Consider the following 16,937-nt stretch of genomic DNA (forward strand, 5'->3'; position numbering starts at 1 on the left):
CGCAAAATTTTTTTCATATTTATTTAATTTTATTTTTTTTTTTCAAATAGTTGTAATCCACAAAAAAATCTCAAAATATGAAAATCGGTTGGGTAGTTCTTGAGAAATCTTACGAAAAGACTTCATAAACACAGCTTCGAGAAAAAAGCCTTTAGAGACAGCGCACTTAGCCTAGCTAGCCTCGAGCGCACAAGTTCTCAAGGCTATATTTCCCAAACTATTACTCGGATCAATTCGAAAATTTAATTATAAAAAACACCTTATAGCTCGTTAATCGATTATTCAAATATCAAGCGCTTTAATGTATGAAACATCTTTATATGACGCTGTCTGCGATTACAGTTTTGCAGATTTATTTATATATTATTTTTACAAAAACATATTGATGTTGTAAATATTGTAATAATGTATTAGTGAAACAACAAACGGCTAACAGTGATACTATTTTTTTCTTTTTATTTAAATAAAAGCCTGACACAGTCATTTGTCATTATGAAATCAAGGAAAATAAAACTTCCTCGTTTTTTTTTTTTTTGTTGGTTTGCTTATTTTAACAAACGCCATACATAGTTGTTGTTTTCAGTTTTAATCCGCATGTTTAATCACCCCCTATGTTAAAGGGCCTACCATGTTTTATTTATTTCTATACTACTATATGTTATTCTAGATATATTTAATATACATAGACTTCGTGTTGCTTAGAAAAATTCAAAAACTAATGCATGTAATAGGAATTAAACAAAATAACTAAGGCAACCAAAAATTGCTAGGAATGAATCTTCTTTTGAAGTAACAAACTGTTCTAGATCAAGAATCAATGAACAAATATAACGAGAGTTCTTTTCCGATACCTTTTATAACACCCAAAGGGAAACAGCAGAGTTCCTCTAAAGTATATGTGTAAATGGTCAGCGTGATGAGCTGAATCGATTAAGCCATCTCCGTCTGTTCGTAATATAAATTGTTTAGAAAGCTGTGACGAGATATCTTCACGAAATTTGGTGTGGGCTATTGGTGAGTTATTGCCTAAGGCAATCGACCTGGGAAAAAATTATGCAGATCAAGTCAATATCTGTCACCCACATTTACAAAACTAAGATATTGTAGGAAATATTTTGTATTTGTGAAAGCTTTTCCAGCTTCAGAGCCACCGAACGGATTTTCTCGTGATTTGCCGTCTTTTTCGGAAAATAGTATGAGTTCGTGCCATCATAACGTTCGTTTCATTAATATTGTGCCTCCATCTTGTTCATACCAAAATCGAAGCCGCAAATCGGGTTCTAATACGTTTTACAAAGCAAAGAAATATAATTGCTATTTCATGACAAAATTGAAAAAGAACTCTTCACCATTTCAACTAAACGCACGCTCAGTCAATGCGCTAATTTGTGGCATATAAGCCTGTTGATTGCTAAATATTTAATTTTCAATTAAATAACTGTTGAAATTTTAATTTATTTTTGTGCCAGCAATGCAAACAAATTTAATTGTGGTCAAATTGGCAATTAATAGGCGTCTAAACAATAGATTAAATTACTTACATTTGCATACTGGGAGTGAAGGGGAGTGTGCCTGTGAATTGCAGACAATGGAAAATGTATTTGCGGAATTCGCGCGAAATTATAATTAWTTTATAAAACTCAATTAACAGCAGCGAACCGAAAAACATGCACCTGATTTAATAATARCCACTCACGTCAATGCTCTTCTATATGAATTTTGTTTGCAAACAAATAAGGGCGGACTTGCTTCAAGCCGAAATTGTGTCGAAAGTCTGTCGAAAAATATTTGAATTGATGCGGAAGGATTTCTAATGCTTTAAGTGTCCTTTTAAGTCGAAAACTTGGGTACTTTCAACCAACAATGTCTGTATTATTCGTAATACATATAACCTGGAACAAAATTAAAATTTTTATTAGCTTAAAATATTTACTAAATTGCCTGCATCTTAAAACTTATATATTTCACGTATTTTATTCTTCCATATGAACACATATTTATTATGTGTATTTTACAAGTTCTGACACTTTGCTTTTTGAACAAAAAGAATRTAATTATCTTGTATCAGAGAGTATTCAGTCATTGAGCTACAAAAAAAAAAATAATCGTAAAAATATGCTTTCGTAAACTATAAGTATGTGTTTATAAAATTTTTAATATACTTCCTGCTGAATAACTTTGTTGGTACATATTATTTTTAAAAGTGTTAAATAATTCAATAAAGGTATGATTATAAAGGTATATTATATACTTACAGTTATATTTGCGAATTTTCTTAGGCCTGACAATTATTTTAACACGGCTCTGTATGTCTTCCCTTTTTAGCTTTATCATGGACCCGAGTCTTATGAAGCGCAGTTTTAAGCAGGACGASAACGCTTGCGGTTGTTTGCGCAGCAAGAAAATGAAAACTCAGTTCTATGGAGTTCTGCTGTTTTTGCTTGCTGTGGCTTTGTTCATTGTTTGTTGCAGTTATTTTTGTCCCAAGCTAGGTGATAAGCTTATTGGTGTAATAATAATGCTGTTTTAAAAACTGCTACACTTGAATTGTATTATCAAATTTAAAAAAATCTTATCCATGAAATTTCGAAAAAGTCATACTAAAGTTTCAAATCCATATCTTACATAGTTTTCGAGTTACAGCCATTTAAAGGGCAACAGATCGGTGTGAAAACGATTTCCACTCAAAGAAATATTTTTGAAGGTATCTAGATTCAATTTGGTGATTGATTTAAGTAAAATTGTCGAAAAAATCATAGAATTCGATACTACTAAAAATCGACGTGTTTTAGGCTGTCACGCGTGTGCTCATTAAATGGTATAAATGCTTGCTGTTATCGTAAGTCTATTTAATTATACAAGTATACATTGTTTATACCAGTTGATTGTTCGATTCACCAGTTTCATGAAACCCATTATATCACTTCGAAAGAAGTGCATCTAAAATTAGTGACTGACATACTTGTTAAATGATGATTTTTATAATCCAATTTTAATAGAAGAAACAGACTCGGAATTTTGTCGTTCCCTGCTGAGAGCCAAATTAATGAGAAAACAAAAGCAGAACGTGGCACTAATTTATGCCAGCCGCTCATTCTTGGAAAAATGGCATTCAAAGTTTGCTAAAAACTATTGAGAAACAAGTAACTTATTCGCCTAACATCTGCTAGTTGGCTACGAAATATCATAAAAAATCGCTCCCATTTGTGGTATGCCTGCAACTTATTGCTTGAGAGCATAAATATAATCTCACAAATTCAAGTCATTCGCTTTATATTTTAGTATTTTAAATGCATTTATTTATAGGTAAAAGCGACACCAGTCAAGTGCAGCTTTTGAAATTTCTGCCAAAAAGCTTCACAAATACGAAATTGCATGAATGTATTGCGTTGTGTATATTTTAGCGTAAATATGTATGCATTTTAGTCAACATATCTGCAATGCTAATGAAAATACGCTTTATTCAGAATTAACGGCGGATAAGCCAGCAAGCAAATCGTTGTTGACTGCAAAGTTTGGCGGCTGCCAGCTGATATTATCGCCGCTGTTAGTGGCATATTACTAGTTGTTGTTGTTGTGCACACACTTTCAGTTTAATTAAACCTAAGTAGTTGCATACATACATAAATACATACATAAACACATAAACATGTAACACAACTAAAAGCATCGGTTACGTATACGCACATTAGGGTGACCCAAAACAAAAACTATCAAAATTATGGGTTACAACGACACAACAAAATTAACGTTTTTCAATATGCGAACTTTGAAAAGAAAACTTTCAACCTTGATTTATTAGGAAGTTATATGCTCTGCAAGAAATCGATATGTTAAGGCAAAAACTGAAAAATCAGGRGTGTTGGCAAGAAAAGCCATCTTCGGAAAAAACGGACACCTTAATTTATTTGTACACATATATCTATGATGAGCCAAAACACCGTATATTGAATCTATGGGTTAAAAAGAAGCTGTGTCATAATATAATATATATATGCTATAACATACATATATCTGCGAAGCAGGATTCTTAGCATAGTTTTAAATAGCTCCAAGTTTCACATAAAAATAACACATAAAAATCTGTTTTCTGTTTCTGTCATTAAAAATACCATGATATTTTAAAAATTATGCAGACCCGAAATTTTGTAAAAAGTCTACCACGATGGGATGTCTTTTTTTTTAATTATTTAATTTAATTTAATTTTTATATATATGTATGTATGCGGCTCATTTTAACCCACAAACCATTTTTATTTTTATTTTTTTTTTTTTGTCTCTTTGCTCACCCTAATATACACACATATAATACATGCACAGAGTATACAATATAATTATGTAAGTAGGTGCATAGCATCGAAATATTCTGCTGCCGACAATCCGGTACGTGTGTTGGCATTACTTTCGAAATAACAATAACAACAAACAACATTTCATTGGAAATTCGGTGGAGATGGAAAATTGCTTGGCTCTAAAAGCAATCGCAACACAAAAGTGAAACTGCAAATGCATACATACGCACGTATACAATTTTATAGCGAAATTCGAAAGACATTACAGTTTCTGTGGCGTTTTAAGTGAAGCAATGAAATTATCTCGCCATATGCGCCAACTTCGACGCTTCCTTACCCTCCTTACCTTCATCCATATATATGTAAGTACTCTTGAGCTTACATACACATACATACGTGTGTACGAGTATTTGYTCAGCAGTGCCACCAAATTTTAGATTTACAAATTCCTTGTAGTTACTTATCGCTCCTTGTTCATAATACCCTGAGTCAGCGCCTTTTGCGTACCACATCTTATGGCACACACTGTAATAAGCAATTTTGTGTGTGTTTCCCTTGCTTTGCATTAGTCTTGGCTTGGCAGCACTTCTACAATGGTTGCATTTAACAAATAAGCTTTTCAGACACGCAGCAATGAGAACAAAGTGTGTGTGAAGAAACTTGAAGCTTGCAGTGAAAGTGCARTGCTAAGTRAGGTAAGAGGGTGTAGTGTAGTCARAATGGAATGCTTAAATTYGCTTTAGAGAATAATGGTTAGCTTTGCTTTAATTTTACACAGATTTCGAGCTAAAAAAATGCAACTTGAAATATCATAAAACAGTAAATTTTATTAAGTTAAAAAACTTAAAAGCCATAACAAAAATAAAAAGTAAAGTGAAACTCGATTAGGCTTATTAAAAATTCGATTGATTGTGGCAAACTTGCGTTACGCAAACAAATTCTGCAGAGCTCTGAGTATATTTCTGATTTGAACCTCTACATAAGACATAAGTTTATAAAATATTGGTTGCTTTAGGTCATTCTTCCACTGTGCTTTTAAGTYCAGCGGTTCTAATAATAAACGCACCAGAAGCTTTAGGAGTTCTGAACCAAACAAGGAACTGTTATAAATCACATATCATACAATGTCATAGCCTAATTGAGAAGAACAATTCCATGAGACTATAGTGAGAGCATCTGTCTGCATACCRCCAGCTTTGATCTTGAAACGACTCGTTTCTGCTCTCGCTAATAAAAAGCTTATTTTTTGTGCCAATTTTCAAAATTAGAAATAATTAAAAATATAATATRTCATCCGCTGTGCGGCCCTAAAAAATACCCACGCATAAAATTGCAATCAGAATTATTACCGCAGAAATATCTTTCAATACAMTGTTGAATTTGTAAAATACTCTGGAGAGTAAAATATTGCCATCAATAAGGCAGCTAGGGGCCCAGAAAGCATTAGATGCAGTAGCGTATGATTAAAAGAGATCCACAGAGACGCTGAGCTGAAGGCAACTGCTTTGCGAGCATTCGCAAAAAATCTTCTTCCGAAAATCACTGAAATTAGTTTTGTATTTGAAGAAAAGTAAACCGTTGCAAAAAAAAAACTAACTAAAAACCGAAAATAGGTAATCACGCATCATTGAAGAACAAACTGCGAACGCGCCACAGAGAATCACAAGCTGGTAGTGAAGATTTTTTAAGCGATGTCAATCATTTTGTTACTGTTGTATGATATTTTGTTGTTGCTGCTTTTCAAGCTTAGTTTTCTCAGTATAACATATAATAAGACGGCTTACGTTGTTAGCTAAGAAGTGTACACACTCAATTTATCATTTTTTCATCTATGCGTTTTGCCGCATTCTCGACTTTCATGTGTGAGCAAACGCAAGCAGTAATGTATCTGTGTTTGCAGCATGAATGGTAAAGTTAATATAAAATTTCAGCTTCAATGGACTTCATGCAGCGTCAAGAACAAGCCGTTAGCCCTTACCATGCAACTAAGCGGTTCTAAGACAACAGAATTCCCTTAGGTTCAATAATAGTGCCACATATGAGATATATAGCCATATTACATAGATACATGACATTATTATTAGTTAGTGTGTTGTTTTTGTAACTACATATAGTACATAGTTTTTAATAACCACTTCAGAAGTAACCCTAATCGAGAGGTTTACTTGCGCATCCAAGCAATCGCTGGTAGTCAAATCATCAAAGTAAAAACTCAAGAAGATGCGTATAAGCAAAGRACGCATAAAATTTCATATTAAAAACTATTTGTGTACACTTACACCAACAAACATATCATGTATCGTATATACACACATATCTGTATATGCAGAGGCAATACATATGGCTCCCCGAAGAGCAACTTAGCCGACGCTTAAGCTTTCAAGAACGCTTAACGACATAGTCGCACAAGTCAATTTGCGCAGATAAGAAAGCACTGTTGTGAGGCACATAGACGGGACTACCTTTTCACTAGCACGGCATTAGTGGCAATGGTGGCCAATTGTAGTTCGTCCGTCCGCGTGCTGGGGAKGTGTTCAAGGCGCTGTATTTGCCAGTGAACAATCCTCCACAAAGAACTATTTCTTTGCTCAGCGGGGTGTAAAATTAAATGCTGCTTCTGCAGTTGCCACATTCCTTGTGTGTGATGTCGTCTAAGCAAGCAGAGTTCTGCCAATTCACGAAAAATGTGAATAACAGATTTAATAAAGGCTGASTTGTCGACCGCCGTATTTCACTTGYTAATGGAATAATTTTTCCAAAAGTCTTACAGCTCACAGTTAATGAMAAGAGTAAGATACTATATAATAAAATGGGTAGAAAATAGTAAGCCTTTTTAATTTAAATTTCGCGAAAACCCATTAGACAAAATACTTTTACTTTCGCAAAGCCTATCAATGACATCTGTAAGTGTTGTCTTTCTGAACTTCATAAACTTCTTTTGGCGATTCTTACGATGAATGAAATTATTCAACGAAGAAGTTCCATTCAATTTCGTGCGCGGAATCAAATTTCTGGTGACGAAACGTTCAGAATGTTGGGAAAGACCTTCGGTGATCACTGTTTGTCGCGAGCAAGAGTTTGTTTTTTTATTGGTMAAAATTATTTAAAGAGCGTCGAAAACGCCTTGAAGACGAACAACTTCCAGGCCAGTAATCGACTTCAACTGATGATCAACACGAGAATAAAATCAATGAATTGGTGCTTGAGAATCGACAACTAAAAGTGAGTCTTACTAGCATCGTTGGAATATCTGAAGGAACAGTGATAACCACTTCGAAAGACCATTTGGGCCTAAGAAAAGTAGAAGCACGATTGGTTAATAATTAAAAAAAAAACGGTTAACGTCTGTGAAGCAATGCTTTCCGACTAGCAGGACGCCATGAAACGTATTACAAGTATTACTGGCGATGCGTGTTAGATCTGTGCTTACGAACCGGAAACCGACCATCAGTCGGCCGAATATCGTCGCAAAGGCAAAGACACGCAAAGCAGGTCAGAAATAAAGGTTATGTTGACAGTTTTCTTCGTTTATCGAGTTGTGGTGCACTGCGAATTCCTTTCGACCAGTCAAATTGTCAACAAGGARTACTATTTAAGTGTTATGGGTCGTTTGCATGAAGCCGTTCGTAAGAAGAGGTTGGAATTATGAGCCGACAAGAAATTTATGAACAAAGTGTTACTATTTTCTGCTCACAGTGGTATGTATTTCACCCAGGGTATTTTTTATGGTATCGAACTTCCGAGAGGGTTARCTTWCCGARGAAAAATTTTGAAAATATACAAGTTTTCGTTTGAAAACTCGATTTTTAAACAGTCGTGTCACATTACTAAGTACTAGAGCAGCTCATGCTTTCTACTTTAGTGGATATGGAGATAAGTTTGGAATTTGGAAGTTACACACCAGAATATAATACTTATGTAGAGAAAATGAAGTGGATATAGAGTTACATCAATTTTTGGGTTTTAGAATTGTAGTTGAAGATGAAGAAGGTTTCCATTTAGTAGACAATAATTTATAAGAAAACGCTGTAGTGAGCGCCTAACCAGCAGGGCTTAAAATACTTAAAATTTTAAATTCCTTTCAAAAGTCCGCACCTTTGGAAATGTAATATTTTATTTATATATTAATAAAATGGTTAAATGATAGGTTCTGTATTCCAAAAAAAATAGTCAGTGCCAAAAAAGATCTCTTCATCACACAAGCGATATTTACAGTCATAAAAAGTTTCAAGCAAAATAGTTTGTTCTCTGAAATTTCGATACAACCTATTGATTTCTCCATGTGTGACGCAACAACAAGGCACACATTACTTAAATCATAAATAGGGAAGTTTGGCTAACGTCTTGTAGAGTTAGTGGATAATTTACTTTATACTTTTACAGTTTTAGTTTTTCATTTTTCTTGTCCTTTAACATAAATCAACTTTTGTCAATTTTACGTTTTTTGAAGTCCACATGRGTTACAATTTCAAAAAACTTCTCCCACGACCACTGAACTGGACCCGTCAATCCTTTTTCTTAAGAATCTTACCAATTATCAATAACCACCCATCAATGAGATGAACACGTTTTTAAGTGGATGATTATATTTTTTGTAGCGGAGAAAATGGTTTCCAGTTAAGGGGATAAATTACCGCCGAAGGATAATAAAGTTACTTGGATGCTTTGTAAAAAAAAACATCTATAATCTAAGCAGAAGCGATATAAATATGCCCCATAGTGTATGAGTGCGTACGTGCGCTCAGTTTACAGTTCACTAGTTTTCCACTGATGCATATTATTTGCTGCCGCACACACACACACACACTCCCACGTGTAATATATGTGTAGTAAGTAACATCAGAAAGCCATTTCTCATTGGTTTTTTTTGTTTGCGCTGTCACATGCTCTACTAATTGGCTCGAAAACGCCGCCTTACACCCACACCAGCGCAGCCACGCTCCCATGCAGTGCTCCTTAATATTCATATGCTGTTAGTTTTGCTTCAATAGTTTTTCAGTGTCATTTATGTAAATAAATTTTGATAAATTATGATATCGCCAATATCCACGGCTACATATGAATTTAACCGCTTTATGTGTATGTGTRTGTGTTGAATAGAGTGCGCGTAGCATGCTAATGAGGCCTCTCAATTTTCTAGTTGCTAAAATTAGAGCGCTTCCGACATGATAAACTGCCAGGGGTGCAAACTATATTATTACATTATGTAGTATGTATAAAGTATATATTCCATGTATGATTGTATTGGTGCGCTTACTGGTTTCCCATTAAATATGCGAATATTTCACACCATATTTCTTATTTGTAAGCAACACCATTAGTCTGTGGATTTTTGGTCGCAATCGCGTAATTTACATTCATTGTCATTAATCATTGACAAATAACTGTAATATCAGACTAACTAGCGTATTTCGCAAATCAAAAACAAAATATTGCATTTGTAGTTTCGTTGTTAATAAATTAGACTTTTCATAGTATTGTATTTGATAATAATAATAGAATATTTGAAAAGAACTTTAATGAAACAAAAAAAAATTCAATATTTTTGTTTTTAACAAATGTTGTTCKGTACTTTTCGAGTTCATCATACATATATTAGTGCGCTGCGAGTCGAGCTAGCAAATGGTATAAATGCATTAAACTGCTAACTGTACCAATCGTTAMGGGTATTTGTATACAATATTTTAATTATAACTTTTTAAAAATTTTAATATTGTACGGCGTTAACGCCAGCCTTTATTTTTAAGCCGATTTCCAGCCACACCTCTGGTGAAGAGAAACTCCATTTGGACTTCAGCGAACCCTTAAACCGAATATATCRGAGTGGYACGTCATGTGCTATACACAGCATTCCTATTGGCTGCCGATAGAAGAGACTGTAGCAGTATGATGGGAATACTAACTGGTCACTGTCTGAYGRCGACACWCGCCCGCAAGATGGGGCGGACAGATCGAGAAGACTGCAAGAAAAGCCTAAAGCAGAGACCAGGGCCAGTGAAGCTGCAGAGTCTGTTAAAATTAGGGTTCAGAAAGTCTTCTAAACGATTACTACTCTTCTTGGACTTAGCAAGTGAACTCCATCTGGTTTCGCAAAGGAACAAACTGGTCTAGGTCTAGGGGTGTGGCTTATTGGCCTACCACATAAACCAAACCTAACATAACCTAGCCGCGACGCCAGCCTCCMCACGAGTTGGCTGCCGCATCTTCTACAAATATTACTCACGTYTCCAGGGTGCGCGGCGAGTACGCAAGAGTAGGAATTGGGAATAGTCCTACAACTGTAACTGCTTRCCCAGWAGATGTAKTATTTATTAGGAAAAAATTTAGAGTTTATTTTAACACTGAAAGATCAGTGGTTAAGAAACAAGATGGTTAACATTATACGGCTGATTTAAGCGATTCTTGACAACTTGGAAATCGCCCATCAAAGCGCTGTTAGGTTTTGCCAGGATACAAAATAGTATCTAGAACTCAATATTTCTAAAGATAATACTACAAGTCGAGGAAATATACTAAAATATTAATAGTATGCTAAAAGATTATATGGTACAGGGTTTGTCCGAAAAGTAAAAGAGCCGATTTTATTTCTCCTCAAGCACCTGGAGAGTCAGGACAAACATTTTCCCGCGACGTGTTTCTATGAGTGGCTCAAGCCGAAAATGCAGCGTTCGTTAGAGCAGAGGTAAGTGATTAAATTCTGAGTGAAACTCGGTAAATCTACGACAGAGTCGTTTCATATAAATACCCAGATATTGCCTTAGCGAGAAGTGCCTGATGCTCATTGTCTTGTTTGGCATCAAAGGCATTGCTCACAAGGAATTWTTTCCTCCTGTTTTACGTGGAAGTCCTCAGAAGTGTGACCTCCCGGACAATTTTTTGTTTCCTTGCTTGAAAAGGATAATGAGAGGGGATCCAAGCAGCATGCACTTTGTTTTTTAATCGACTCAGTGCCATTATTTTCCGCACAAACCCTGTATACAATGTCAAAAAGTATAGAATAGCAATTTAGCCACAAACTTGCTCMATGTAACCCTAATAAATCACATTACACGCATTACTCTTGAGAGAATAATATTATCAGACTCAAATTTTACGTAACTAATACATACTGACTTGACAGACGAGCTCTGTTTACGAGCATAATATTATGTAACTACCCGTTCAACTTTGGACTTCCTTACTCTCTTTACAATACAGTCTCGATTTAAGGTTCATTTAGCATGAAATTTGATAACAAACTTTTGATAATGGCATCAGTTTATTTTACTAAATTTGACATATTCACAACTCACAGGAGACTCCTACATATACAAATACGCAATTAGAAGAGAATAAGTGTACGAGAGTTTTAAATACATGGATGTCTACCGTATATTTAGGGTCATATGGCGGATAAATAAATAGAACTGGCATCCTCCTGTCAGTTGAGTCGGACCAGTCGGCCGATAAAATGGATAAAAGAAGTCACGTGTTCATACACATGTATGTGTGTGTGCGCGTTCAATTACGCGTCACGCATTTCGTTTGTATGATTTTCGGTACCATAATATTTCGCTCACTTTTGGCTGGTGTCATCGGATGCGGTTGGCCAATGCAGGCGACGGCGGTCGCGTAATACAAACCCTAATAAATTATTGAAAAATAATTGAAATTTGCTCACAAGTCAAATTGTGCATAATGATGTTGCGCTGTTATACATGCATGTGTATGTGCAGAAACTCAAAAATGCTCAACAATGCTAATACCAATATTTGTGTTTATACTTTAAGGTGGTCGTTGTACTTATACATACATTCAAAATATTAATTTTAATTTTGTAATACTTAAAAAAAAACTGAAATTAGAAATTTTAATGCATTTGAAGTGCCTACGTGGACGCATACATACTTACTACAAAAGATAAGTTTTCGGTTTCTGAATACTAGATTAGCCAAAAATCAGATTTGTATATCAATCGGTGCTAAAACTTATTTGAAATATGTTGTTAATATTATTATCACTCAAGTCCTCGATTTACTGACTAAAAGTCGATTAGCATAAATATGATTTTATAATCCCTTTGGATTTCGAACTCCTAATCAATCCTTCGACTTTCGATACATCAAACATAGTAATCTCCACGGCGGCGGTTTCCATYAGCAATACGAATTTAGAACCACCCTAAAAGAAAATAAGCAATGTATTGCATAATTTTCGGCATCATTGTGGTCGCACTTCATGGCGATGGCGTGCAACAAAACTCGACACAATACGCCACTCGCATAAAAAATAAATTGAATGACTACTCTATGAGAATACAACATCGGTCGTCGGCATTAACATGCAAGCGAGATTGTAAAATTTTATTAGTGTAATTGGGTTGGTAAAACGAAAAACAACAAAAACATGTGGGAGAAAATATACAAATCGAAATAATAAAATACGCACAGTTCGTGTTCCGATATTTTCAAATGACGCTTAAGTTTGATTGAATCTGTTTGGATTACGCCAATCGGTTTCTGCGTAATCAAATATTCATGGCAACTCCAACAAACTGTGCACTCAATAGCCAACACGCCCAGCGGCACTGTTTGCCGCAGTGTTACAATTTTATTGCAACAAAATACATAGTTGTATTATGGTGATTTAAAATTATATTCACCAAACGCAAATACTATAAATTTCTGCGAAATATGGCAATGTAAATACGATGTATTTATGCTATTGTGGCGAGCAATGAAAAGTCGAAGGCTTCGTAAAAAATAAAAAGATGTGAAAGAGCTTTTTACTGTGCAGAGGGTCTCATGATTTAATACATTGCTATCGAGGGTTACTTCCAGCATTTCGGGACAGGCAAGTGGCAAAATTAAAATTAATAGGTTTATTTGGGCCATTGGAAAAAGTTAATTTTGAACACGTTACACACTTCTTTRRGCTTCAGAAGTCGGCATCAAGGAATCGTCATTTGTATAGATTTCATATATGACAAGGCGTTATGAAAGGCACTCTCCGGAACAGCCTTGATAGCCGAGGTGAATGCTGTTTAGATCCCCTTTCATCGGTCTTTTCAGGCAAGGAAACAAAAAAGTCCGGTGGGCCACATCAGACTGTAGAGCGACGGCGGAGCATTATAATGCCGGCCTTGGTTAGGTACTTATTCACAAGAAGGGCGGTGTGAGCCGGGGCGTTATCGTGGTGCAACATCCAATCGGCTACGATGTCTTGTCGGACCCGATTTATTCTTCGTTTGAGTCTCTTGCGGGCTTCCACGTAAAACTTAGCGTTTACGGTTTGTCCAGCAGTAACAAATTCATTGTGGACGTTGCCTTTAATGTCAAAAAAACAAAGAGCATCGTTTTCACTTCGGATTTGCTCATGTTTCCCTTTTTTGGGCGAGGATACGCCAGCGTATACCACTCGGAAGAATGCCTCATGACATGAATCGTCACCTGTCGTTACGTTATTCAAAAATTGGGGGGAACGCTGCATTTTYGGCTTGTATTACTCACAGAAACACTTCGCGCGAAAATGTTTATCCTCACTCTCCAAGTGCTCGGAGACAACTCTCCAGAATGGGCATTACTAAATGCCTACAGAATTCTTTTGCACATTTTCCGAGCCACTTGAAACACTTTAATCTAGATTACACTCTACCCGCAATGAGCACTGAAAAGTTTCAATCAAAATCGCGAATATTGTAACTTTTCTCCCTCTGCCAATATTTCATGGCACATTACTTTATCACTGCTCCGAATCAGCATGCATTATATTCTGCGAATAGAAATCATTAAGCGCATTGATACAGCGCAGCAAGTAGAAAATCAACAAATCTAAACCCACTCATTAAACTTGGTTAGCAGCGGAAAATATGTTGCAGTTCGAAGCATTTAGTCAATAGCGCCGCCTGCTGCAATACATGCGAACTGAAGGGAGCAACACCAAACTGCAACTAGTTCAGCTAAGTGATGTCAATCAATCGCTTAGAAAAAGTGCACTTCACCGAAGACAGCCCATAAGCTCCTTTGTTAATAAGAGTYGCATACAAGTATCCATGGGAAACGTCTGGCAGTTGACATTTGTAATATAGGCGATGAGGCTCCGTCGCGGCGCGCTTTGCAGTCATCTCGCTGTGCTCATTAACTTTTACACTGCAATGACAGGCGGAGAGTTCGTACAACAGCAAAGTGACAGCTGACAGTGACTGCTCTTAGGAATACTCACATTATTGTTAGAATTTCGCTGCCATTTGCATTTGCCGCTGGCGCAGTCGACATGTTTAGACATTTCACAACTCGATGCATTTGCACTCGTAGAGGCTTAGAGCTTTGGCGGCAGTTATCAATTGGTATGGGTTAGGAGTTGATTGACTTCAATGCACTCCAAATGAAAGATAAGCTTTATATCTTTATATATTATAGATATTTATGTGTGGGTGGGGTTTGAGTGGATTATGTTCGATTTATTATGTATGTTGTTTACAGTTATGATCCCTTACAATAACGTAAGGAAAAAAATACTTACAACGGTTTCAAAAATTTTCATTGTATTCAGGAAAGCCAGTCTATATATTGAATATATTAATTAGAGTATTACGAAATCAGACTTAATTGGTTTTCATCAAAGACTACAAAGTCTTCAGTAGTCAATAATGAAGTCACGAGCCTTAGCAACGGTCTCTTTTTAACCCGCTAATACACAAATTTACACGTGACTCTATATTGGTAGAACCGAATAAAACTGTCCAACATTTAACCGATATAAATCGCTGAGTAGACTCCTATATAGCATAATCTAGTACATATAAAATATTATACAGACTTACACATTTAAATTATATACAGTCCACTTACGATCCGTCCAGGTCAACTGTGGAATTGAAAACTAATATCTGAAAGCTGAAAATACACAAGCATTTGGTATGCCTATGTATGGGTTGATGAAGAAATTGAAAATCAATCAAAGTCAATTGACTGATATTATTGACCTATTTTGCCATAAATCCTATTAGATATTGCAACTGAGCTGCTATGCCAACAGCTCATAGAAGCGCCAATAAAATGTGTGTTGCACCAGAGGTGTTATGGGTGGGAGATACACATAGACGTATGCCATGRAAGGCTGTTGTGCGTGAATGGATTCAAATTAATGCTCTTGTATACATCAACCCGACAATTGCTGCCTTTGATTGAGATTTGATTTCATAATTTACACACACACATACATGAATTGGTATGTGTTCTGCACATACGAGCATATAGCATTATGTAGGCCGATTTATGACGATGATTGATTTATGTTTGATAGTTGTTAAATGGTGCTTAATTGGGTTACCTTGGGAGCACATTGGCCTCCATTGTCTTACCAAAAATTTCAAAGATATCATTCWACTATATATCATATTGTTTTATATTACAAGGTCTGGATTTCTCTGCAAGTTTCATTGCAATATCTTTCCTATTGTACCAAAAGGATTTGTCTGCATATATTCTAAAAAGCTCAGAACAACACAGTTATGCCTTCTTAAGAAGGAATCTATCCCGATAGAAGTTAAACCATGTTTTTGTAAATAGTCTTAATACCGTATCTTGATTTACTCTTTGAAAATTATTTTAAATTGAATAATATAATCACCCAATGTTTCTTTTTTCAAATTAGTACAAAATTTCTTTATATAACAAAAAAAAAAATAATAATAATGACAAACAAAACCATGGCTCGTTTATTCTTATTAAAGATATTTATGTGTRAATCGCTATGCTATCTCATGTACTGTTATCTGAATATGAAGGTGCACATACGCATACATACTACAAAAGGATATGCATAGCTATACATTTCATGTTATTACACCAATCGCTGGCTGTAATTCGCTATTGTCGCGCGCATCATCAGCTATTAATAGAACAGTAAGAGCACGAGAAAACAAGTAAGACGRAACACGGCGAGTTTGCAACCTAACAACATTTATCTCGTTCATTTTCATATGGTTGGCGAGTTTTAATATTGCTTATGAATGTTTCATCTACTGCAAGCAGTTGATAATGCTGCGGAGGAAGCTGGAGATTCAGGTAAATAAATATCTGGTTTTCAACAATATTCTTAATTTGCGAGTGGCTGGCGGTGCCAAATCGAGCCCGCTGGATGAACAGAGTTATTATRCACACCTGAAACAAGTTGCGCTTGGCTCAAAGAAGAACACGCAAAAATATCATCGCTTGCCAGTAGCCATCTGTTCAATGACGTTGCGTAAGCGTGCGCTGGCATCGTTACCCCAGCAATTGTTGAGTCATTCTGATACTTAGATATGTCTATATGTAAGGGGAGAGACATGCATATGTGCACGCAATTGCATGACAGCAATGCAATTTTCTTTAATGCGCAGCTATTCTACAGCTATTCGTGCTTATCTTTTTGCATATAATTATATGAGCAGCATTCAGTTCCACATGGAAAGGTGCATAAAATTGTATAAAATCTATACATACAGATGATGGCGCTTGTTAACGCTAATACTCATATGCATTTTAAACATAGCTGTGTTTGTATAAGCGTGGAAGTCTTGACAATTGTGTACGCTATTTCTAGTCTAATATCATCGTACTCCAGACTTGCGTGTTTAAGTTTGGATAGATCTTTCTTCTACTTAATTCTTTATTAATTGATGGT

Source organism: Bactrocera latifrons, unplaced genomic scaffold (assembly GCF_001853355.1).
Source record: "Bactrocera latifrons isolate USDA-ARS-PBARC rearing strain unplaced genomic scaffold, ASM185335v1 scaffold_48, whole genome shotgun sequence".
Lineage (NCBI taxonomy): Eukaryota > Metazoa > Arthropoda > Insecta > Diptera > Tephritidae > Bactrocera > Bactrocera latifrons.